The 10,620-nt window shown below is 39.9% G+C and overlaps 1 pseudogene; it reads left to right on the top strand.

The window, feature by feature from the left end:
- Window positions 1–4,803, top strand: part of LOC109381946 (importin subunit beta-1-like) — a 7,639-nt pseudogene extending 2,836 nt beyond the window's left edge.
- Window positions 4,804–10,620: the final 5,817 nt, after the last annotated feature.

The raw sequence follows: 10,620 nt of genomic DNA on the forward strand, positions 1-10,620 counted from the left end.
GAACAAAATGACAGCAACTTGTCTGTTCCCCTTCCCCCAATTCCCCAGCACTGTTCCCATCCCCCCAATTCCCCAATAAAAATCTTTTTAAAAAATAAATAAAAGGGCCCAAGCATAGACTCACTCGCTCACAGGCACTCACCCTGGGCTCCAGTGGAGGGATAGTGACTCAGAAGGTGTCAGAGACATACAGGGAGAGATTGACTTGTGTAGCTTCATGGTGAGGACTGGAAGAACAGTCACCATTTTTCCCATGTAGGGTTCTTGTCCTGTACAGCTGACAGGCAGGGACCATCTTTTCTGTGTTGAGCCCTCTTCCACATGGCCAAATCTGAATTTGCATTGTCCCGGTGATCCCCATTAGCTCCACACTGGTCACTCCCTGGTACCCCACCCCACCAATTCATGCAATTCTGGAGGTACTTTCCCATCCAGCAACCAGCCTTGCCCACATTTTACTCTTTCTTGGACAAATCTTGGGGCACCACAGGCCCCTGTTGGGTGGTGACTGGCCTTGGTGTGCTCTGAGACTTTTGCTTAGTAGTTCTAGGCTCAGCACTGGTACAAACCAGAATCTACATTATCCTGGTGGTCATCATTTGTACCAACCTGGTGGCTCCCTGAGTCCCTGCCTTACCTATTTCATATACCACATGAGGGTTTATCAGCAGCTGAGCCTTACAGGACCCAGCAGGCAGCGGCAGATCTCAGGGTGTCCTGGGCTATTTGTAGAGCTACCCTAGGCGCAGTACTGCTGGTAGCCATCCTTGATTTGCAGTGAGGTCTCTCCCATGTGCCTCCAGGTAAAACACAGTCAGTGACCAACCACGAATCATTCTGTAGCTCCTACCAAGTACTCCCTGGCTTATCACAGGCAATGTCTGCACTGGGACTGCAATAAGAGCCCCTCACAAGGGGCATGAGAACCAAAATACTAGGACATCTACTTGAGACCACAGCAGAGCACCACCACATTATCCCCTCAAGCAGCACACCCAAAGGGCAGTCTCAGCAGGCACCAGAGCCCACTATGGCAAATCCCAGTCAGGGCAAGCCCCCCTCACAGCAGTCCATAAACAGTGGATGTGGCCAAACTTCACAGTCAATAAGCCTGAGGGTCAATCCCACAAACTGACATGCCAATAGCAATCAAGGCTCAACTATAACAGGTGGGCACACATAACCTACACAAGGGGCATTGCTGGAGCACCAGTACCGGTGACCAGGAAGACTGCATCACTGGGTATCATAGGGCACCTACTACATAAGGTCACCTGGACATGACTAGGAGACATAGCAGATTTACCTAATACAGAGAAACAAACACAGAGAGGCAGCCAAAATGAGCAAACAAAGAAATATGTCCCAAATGAAAGAACAGGCGAAAACTCCAGAAAAAGAACTAAACAAAATGGAGTCAAGCAATTTGCCAAATACAGAATTTAAACCAATGTTTATAAGGATGTTCAAAGAACTTAGTGAAAATTTCAACGAAGGGATAGCCAGCATGGAAAAAAGGACATAAAAACCATAAAAACCTGTCAGAAGTGAAGAATACAATAACTAAAATGAAGAATGCATAGAAAGAATCACAAGCTGACTAGGTAAAGCAGAGGAATGAATCAGCAATTTGGAAGACAAGGTAGCAGAAAATACCCAAATGGAACAGCAAAAAGAAAAAAGGATCTGAAAAAATGAGGGTCGTTAGAGAGACCACTGGGATAACATCAAGCATAGCAACATTTGTATCATAGAGGTAGCAAAAGGAGGAGAAAGCAAGGGATTAGGAAACTATCAGAAGAAATCATGACTGAAAGCTTTCCTAACCTGGTGAAGGAAACAGTCATATGAGTCCAGGAAGCACAGAGTCCCAAATAAGATGAACCCAAACAAGCCCACTTCAAAACACATAATTAAAGTGGCAAAGGTTAAAGACAAAAAGAGAATCCTAAAAGCAGCAACAGACAGGCAAGTACTCACTTAGAAGGGAGCTCCCCAAAAATTGTGAGCTGATTTCTCAACAGAATCCTTGCAGGCAAGAAAAGATTGGCACCAAATGTTTAAAGTGATGAAAAGAAAGGATCTGCTACCAATACTACTCTACCAAGCAAGGCTATCATTTAAAATTGAAAAAGTGATAAAGAACATCCCAGACAAGGAAAAACTAAAAGAGTTCATCATCAACAAGCCAGTATGACTTCTTTAAAGGGGCTTCTTTAAGAAGAAGAAAAAATAAAAATAAAAAAATGAATAATAAAATGGCAACAACTACATGTCTATCAATAGTTTAAGTGTGAATAGATTAAATGCTCCAATCAAAAGACATGGGGTGACTGAATGGATAAGAAAACAATACTCTTACGTATGTTGCCTGCAAGAGACTCACTTCCTATTGAAAACACACACAGAGACTGAAAGTAAAGGGATGGAAAGGTATTTCATGAAAATGGAAATGAATAAAACAGCTGGGGTAGTGATACTTACACCAGACAAAACAGACTTTAAAACAAAGCCCATAAGAAGAGACAAAGAAGAGCCCAGTAACCCCACTTCTGGGTATTTATCTGAAAAAAAATCTCAAAATACTACTTCACATGGACATACGCATCCATATGTAGCATTAATTTCAATAGCCAATATATAGAGGCAACCTGGTTGTGCATCAATAGATGAATGGATAAAGAAGAGGTGCTACATATATACAATGGAATATTACTGAGCCATAAAAAAGAATGAAATCTTGCCATCTGCAACAACATGGATGAATCTGCATGGTGTTTTGCTGAGTGGAGTAAGTCAGATAGAGAAAGTCAAATGCCTTATGATTTTACTTATATGTGGAATCTAAACAACAAAATAAACAAACAAATAAAACCGAAATAAACTCATAGATACAGAGAACATTTTGATGGTTGCCAGATGTGAGGGGGGTTGGAGTTGGGTGAGAATGGGGAAGGGATTAAGAAGTTCAAGTTGGTAGTTACAAAATAGTCATGTGGATATAAAGTATAACATAAGGAATATAGTCAATAATATTGTAATAACTATGTATGGTGTTATATGGGTAGATTTATCATGGTGGTCACTTTGTAAATTATATAAATGTTTAATCACTATGTTGTACACCTGTCACCAAGATAATATTGTATGTAAAATGTAATTGAAAAATTTGAAAAGAATTATTTAAATACTAATAGATTTGACCACTGATGCTGAAGAGGCAGCAGAACAAGGAAGGCATCAGAGCACACATACAAGATCTATGTCAAGAGATCACTACAATTGAGTTTTCCATTCTCACACAGACAGTAGCAAAGATGATGGATATGGTGATGCTCCTGGTCACCTGATGTGAATATGACATTGTCCCACATGTCCTTCCCTCTATTAAAGAACCTATTGGGAACCCTGATTAGTGATACCAGGGTACCTCTGCAATGTTTTTTGCTATATCTTGGAAGAACAGAAACTAAAGAAGCTCAAACTCCTTGTTATACAGGCAATGCCTAACCTAATATAATTAATCAAAGACCCCTGTGTAAGTTGTTTGATATACAAGTATATAAACTGAAGGCAGATTTTGCATTTGCTCCCTGAAGCTATCACCAGTGATGTCTACTTGGCTTCTCTGTCTTTTAGAAGGCCTGAGTGCTGAACCCAGAATGACATCAAATGTGTGCTGGGTTTTTTTCTAGTTTAGCTGAAGCTGCTTATGAAATTTCATAAGTGATAATCGGTAAGAAACAGCTACTTGTTTCTTATTCTCATATATCATCAGCTCCTGGAGAACACAGACAGGCCTGGTGGTCCCCAGAAAAACCTGAGAAGTGCTACGAAAACTGTGAAAAATCATACCAAGTACTGTTACCCTTCAGTTAAAAAATTGACTCTGGAAGTTCTGGTCTAACAGTATATCAATACAGATGAAGTCACATATACAAGCATTTCTGATAAGATCTAATTAAGTTACCTTCAGTCTTTGTTCCACATAATTCTTCAAAATATTCTCTGAAAAGTGCAGCATTAAGATGAGATGATGGTGTCCCTGTTGAGGATTTTTCATTATTTCAGGGAAAAATCCCCTGTTAAAGTTTTCCAGAACTCTTCAAAGTGTTCTCTGAAATGTGCAGTATCAAGATGAGGTCATGGTCTCACTGTTAAGGATTTTTACTGGAGACTGTAAGATAAGAGGAAGACTTATGTCACACCTTGAAATCCAGTATCTTACTTGTTGATGGAGAACATAAGGAATGGGAATGTCCATAGGTCTGTAAAGCCACAGATTCTGTAAGTGTTTGGGGATATTACCCTTGTTATTGGTGGAGAGTTTAACGAATACCTAGAGGTAGTATTGAATATGTTTCAGCAAACCTGCCAATTCCCATTGCACAAGTCAGATTGCGACACTGTGGACTATCTGAATGAGCTCAGGAAAGGTTTCTTGGAAGCCGATACTGTAATTATCCACAGATCGAAGGACAATGCATACCCAGATGCACTGCTGATGCAAACAAGAGTAGAATTTAGTCTTTCTTTCCTTGACCGCATTGCTAGATCTGAGGGTCATCCAGAGAACATAGCAACTGGTGCTGCTAAACCGATAGGGAGCTTATAAACAGCATTTGAAAAAGATGTACTGAAATTAATAGCAGCTAGGTTGATGATTCTTGAAATGTTAATGAAGGGATAGAGATTCAAAACTAGCAAAACTAAACATTTGCTTCATGGACAGCAAAATAACTGAGGAAACTGAAGAGCCAAAGTCAATCTGTGGCCATTGAATTAACTTACAAATTCAGATGATGCTTAAAAATAATCACTGAAAATTTGCAATCTTTCAAAAAACCTGAAAATAAGGAGTGTGCACAGATGCTGAAAACACACCACATTGAAAATCCTGCCAAAAAGCAGCAACTATTAGCAGCAGCACTGTTGGTTTGCTTGTAAACATTGACTTCAGGAAAAAACATTAGAGTAGCCATCTTGGAAAAGAGAGAAATAATGGATTTACTTATTTGAGGAAAGGAAGGAGGCTGAGGAAGAAGAGGGGAAAAAGGAAGGGGGAAAGAAGACGGGGAAGGGGAAGGGAAATGAGAAGGAGAAGAAATGGAAGTTATTTCTTCCCCAGGAATACTATCATTTGCTTTTTGGTAGTTCAGCTGGTGCTGAGTGGAATGACTGATTTTTCCAGAGAGTAGAGATTGGGATCAGCAGTTGTGCTTTGTCATAAAAAGCAGCTTGACCTATTCTACTGATGATGGTAATGCAGCTTCGGTTTGTGTATCTTTGCCACACAGCACTGTACTCATTCAGGCTAAAAAGGGTGAGGAATTCTTTACAATCTGAGTATGGGTCAATGAACCTATAGCCACATTCTCGACTTCAAGTCATTGAATTTTATCTTTTTCCTTTAAAAAAAACAGGAGGGAAGGTGCTAAATGTTACATTCCATAAAACTAACTGAAGTTCTGTTTACTGATGGACAACAGATGATGTAAAAGAAAAAAAATGAAAAGAAAACAAGGATTCTTTTTTAGGTTTTTGGTTATTGTTAATTATCGTAATTATTTTAGGGAAAACACTAACAAATGGTCAAAATAAAAATATAGATTTCTAAGATAAAAACAAAGCAAAACAAAACAAAAAGAAAACCAGCTCATGACCTAAAGAAACCAAAATTTAATTGTTGGAAATTGGCAACACAAAGAGAAAGGTCCCTCTTGACTTGCATATGGCCATCTGGATACCCACCCCCTCTTTAAAAAAAGAAAAAAAAAGGTGATGCCAAGGAGTTTACAAAAAAAAAGTAATTACAATAAAAATAATACATAAAAATACAGCAAACTCGAAGTAACTATTTTGGTCTGTAAAATAAATTTAATGATCAAACAAAACCTAATAAAATAACCATTTGGAAATTTTTTTAAATTAAAGTTTATAGGGGGCCGGCCGAGTGGCGCGATGGTTAAGAACTCGCTTGGGATGCCAGAGGGCCCCGGTTCGGATCCCACATATGAGGGCCAGAGACACTGCCCTCTACAGCTAAGATACTGAACAACAGCTCAACCTGGAGCTGGGCTGCCACGAGTTGCTGGCGACGGCATAGGCTGCAGTCCCTGTGGCAGTGGGATGCCATGGGCTACCGTATGTAGCCAGCAGCCAGCGTGAGCGGCCAGCAGCCGCAGTGAGCAGCCGTCCGGAAGCCGGCGACTGATCTGCCTCGCCCGGGAAGAGCGCAATGATGGTGCCAACTTGGGCCAGTGAAGCAACATCCTCCACAACTAGATTGAAGAACAAAACGACAGCAACTTGTCTGTTCCCCTTCCCCCAATTCCCCAGCACTGTTCCCATCCCCCCAATTACCCAATAAAAATCTTTAAAAAAAAAATTAAAGTTTATTGGGGTGACAATTGTTAGCAAAGTTACATAGATTTCAGGTGTACAAGTCTATAATACATCATCTACATATCACATTGTGTATTCAACACCCAGAGTCAGTTCTCTTTCCATCACCATATATTTGACCCCCTTTACCTGGGTCCATTCGGTAATTTTTAAAAAAAGATTTTATTGGGGAATCGGGGGAGGGGAACAGGCAAGTTGCTATCCTTTTGTTCTTTAGTCTAGTTGTGGAGGACGTCGCTTCACTGGCCCATGTTGGTATTATCATTGTGCTTTTCCTGGCTGAGGCAGATCGCTCGCCTACCATTGGACGGCCGCTCACCACAGCTCATGCAGCTCACGCTGGCTGCCAGCCACTCACGGTAGCTCACAGCAGCCCACTGCAGCCCCACTACAGCCTACGCCGTTGCCGGCAACTCATGGCAGCCCAGCTCCAGGTCGAGCTGTTGTTCACCATCTTAGCTGTAGAGGGCACAGCATCACTGGCTCTCATGTGCAATCCGGACCGGGTCCTGCTGCTCAGAGCTGGCATCCCAAGCCAACTTCTAACCAACACGCCACTCAGCCGGCCCCATTTGGTAATTTTTGAGCTTATGTTCTCTTTCATTTGATTGTTTTCAATGTAGTATTGTTTTCTTGCTACAATTTAAAACCAACTAACCACCAGAGGAACCAAAAATATATGCATAAATGATGTGTGTGTGTATAACTACACCTTTCATGATGAAAACAACACTTATAAAAGGTTTCATGTTGCTGCAGCAGTTAAATAATAATATAATGATTTTAAACCTTCCATAGGAAAAACGAATTTTAGGTACAATATAAATTTATTCCTCTCCAAAAGAAGAGAAAAAAAGCAATCTTTTTCCCTTCATGTAAATCCATTCTGAAATTGAACTTCATCTAATAGCCCTATATAATTACATTCGGCTAGTTATGTGCCAAACTATATGTGACAGGGCCATATACCAATTCCAAGCCTGATGCTTCCAAAATGATCCAATTTTTCACAAAGCAAAAAGGTGAGCAGGTTAGTTTTAATCTCTTGTCATGAGCCAAACACTGATAAAAACAAATCTCTTGTCATGAGCAGTCTTCAAAAGCTTGTTGAAGGCTGGTTCATCTAAGCATTGATTAAGAGTATGGATGCTTATCTGATGCTTATCCAAAGTTATCTGGAATTGAACAACTTTGTTCTAAAAAACCAAGCCAAAAATCTGACACTGATTTGGTGCTTTGGCTCATAGTAGGTCACAAGTATCAAAAGAACAACCCAAGAAAGAGGTAGAGATATGGCTAGAAATAAAAAAACAGGGGGATTAGAAACAAGAACTGTCAGAACTCTGAAAATGTATGGGGGCAACGAATTTCAGTGAAGTGGGGGAACATATGTAAATATTAGATGAGAGAGTGGTGAAGTAAGAAGTATGGTGTGTTAGTTTGAAAATAAACAGAAATTTGTCTCAATGCTGTTTTTTCAATCATGACTTAATCTATTTTTTGTTTGTGTTTGTCTTGTTTTTTGTTAAAGTGTAGTTGACATGTAATATTATGTTAGTTTCAGGTGAACAGCATAGTGATTCAACATTTATATTCCTTACGATGTGATCACCACAATAATTCTAGTAACCACCTGTCACCATACAAAGTTATTACAATCATATTGACTAGCTTCCCTATGCTGTACATTACCTCCCCATGACTTATTTATTTATTTTTTTATAACTGGAGGTTTGTACTTCTCATTCCTCTTCAACGTTTTTTACCCACTGCCTTGCCCGCCTCTTTTCCCAGAAGCAGAAGTCTTTCCTGTGTACCTTTGATTAACACCAAAATCTCATACTCTCTCTCAAAGTTATACAGAAATTTCAAAATAGATTAACTCAATTATGAGTTTTTTGTGCTCATCAAAAGAAAACAGGGAAGGGCCGGCCTAGTAGCGCATTGGTTAAGGGCTGGCTTGGGATGCCAGAGGGCCCCAATTCGGATCCCTCATATGAGGGCCAGTGACACTGCCCTCTACAGCTAAGATGTTGAACAACAGCTCAACCTGGAGCTGGACTGCTGTGAGTCGCTGGCGACGGTGTAGGCTGCAGCCCCTGTGGCAGTGGGTTGCCATGTGTACCCAGCAGCCAGCATGAGCAGCCCTCAAGCCGCTGTGAATGGCCATCCAGAAGCCAGAGACTGATCTGCCTCGCCCGGGAAGAGCGCAGTGATGGTGCCAACTTGGGCCAGTAAAGCAACGTCCTCTACAACTAGACTGAAGAACAAAACGACAGCAACTTGTCTGTTCCCCTTCCCCTAATTCCCCAATAAAAAAAAATCTTAAAAAAAAAAAACAGGGAAGACTTCTGCTTCCAGGAAGAAAGAGATGTATTTCTCCCTATTCTTCCTGCTAACTACAACTAGTAAACCTTGAACATTATATGTAAAATAAACATAAGAAGACTCCGAAAGGTGGAAAGAAGAAAACAGACTTAACAGGAAACTTAGGACTCGGGGCAAGAAACAACAGTTGATCAGAAGTGGGAATGTGAAGTGGTTACATCCATTCTGGAAAACAGTTTGACAGAGAAATACAAATACCGTATGATCTCACTTATATGTGGAATCTAAAGAACAAAATAAACAAATAAAAGAGAAACAGACTCATAGATACAGAGAGCAAACTGATGGTTGCCAGAGGGCAGGAGGGTTGGGGAACTGGGTGAAAAAGTGAAGGGATTAAGAAATGCAAATTGGTAGTTACAAAATAGTCACAGGGATGAAAAGTACAGCATAGGGAATATAGTCAATAATGTCAGAACAACTATGTGTAGTGCCAGGTGGGTACTAGAGTAGTCAGGGGGATCACTGCATAAATTATATAAATGTCTAACCACTATGCTATATACCTGCAACTAATATAAAATAATATTGAATGTCAACTGTAACTGAAAAAATAGTTTTTAAAATAAAATAAAATTTATTGATTATTTAAAAAAAACAAAACAACTAAACATACAACTACTGTACCATCCAGCCAGTGAACTCCTGGGCATTTATCCCAGAGACATGAAAACCTATGTCTGCACAAAAACCTGCATATCATTGTTCATAGCATCTTTATTTGTAATAGCCAAAAACTAGAAGCAATGCTTCAATGTGTGACTGGTTGAATGAACAGTGGCACACCCATACTATGGAATACTACTCTTGTTGTAAAAAGTAACAAACTATTGATACACACAACAGCCTGGATGAATCTACAGGGCATTATGCTGAGTGAAAAAAAAGCCAATCTCAAAAAGTCACATACTTTATTATTCCATTTATATAACATTCTTGAAATGACAAAATTATAGATGACTGCTTTCTAAGACTGAGAGATAATATGGAGGAGGGAAGCGTGCCACTCACAACACAGTAGTATGAGGGATATCTTTGTGGTGATGGAACAGTTTTGTATTTTGATTTTGGTGGTAGTTACATAAATCTGCACATCATAAACTAACATAGAACTATACATATTGTAATGGTTAATGTGTCAGCTTGACTGGCTACAGGGTGCCCAGATTAAACATTATTTTTGCGTGTGGCTGTGAGCATGTTTTGAATGAGGTTGGCATTTGAATCAGTCGACTCGGTACACTAGATTGCCCTCCCCAGTGTGGCTGGGCATCATTCAATCTACTGAGGACCTGTATAAAACAAAAGACAGAGGAAGATGGAATTTGACTCTGTTTTTCTACCTTACTGATTGAACTGGGGCATCTCATTTCATTTTCTCCAGACCTCAGGTTGGAATTTACCATCAGCTCTCCTGGTTCTTAGGCCTTCAGACTGGAACTGAATAACCTCACTGGTTTTCCTGAGTCTTCAGCTTGAAAATGGCAGATCATAGGACTTCTCGGCCTCCATAATCACATGAACCAATTCCTCATAATAAATAACTATTATCTATTATGGTTCTGTTTTCCTGGAGAACCATGATTAATACACACATATATGAAATAAAGTCAATTTTCTAATTTTGATATTGTACTTCAGTTACTTAAGATCTGACCCTTGGGGGAACCTGAAGGAAGTGTACATGGGACTTCTCTGTATTATCTTTGCAACTTCCTATGAATCTGTATTTATTTCAAAACAAAAAATTAAAAAAACAGAAGACATAAGACATTAAAAGTTTGGAAAACACTGGTAGAGAGTAAAAACATAGACAACCACTTAAGA

This window comes from Hipposideros armiger, unplaced genomic scaffold, assembly GCF_001890085.2.
Source record: "Hipposideros armiger isolate ML-2016 unplaced genomic scaffold, ASM189008v1 scaffold_56, whole genome shotgun sequence".
Taxonomy (NCBI): Eukaryota; Metazoa; Chordata; class Mammalia; order Chiroptera; family Hipposideridae; genus Hipposideros; species Hipposideros armiger.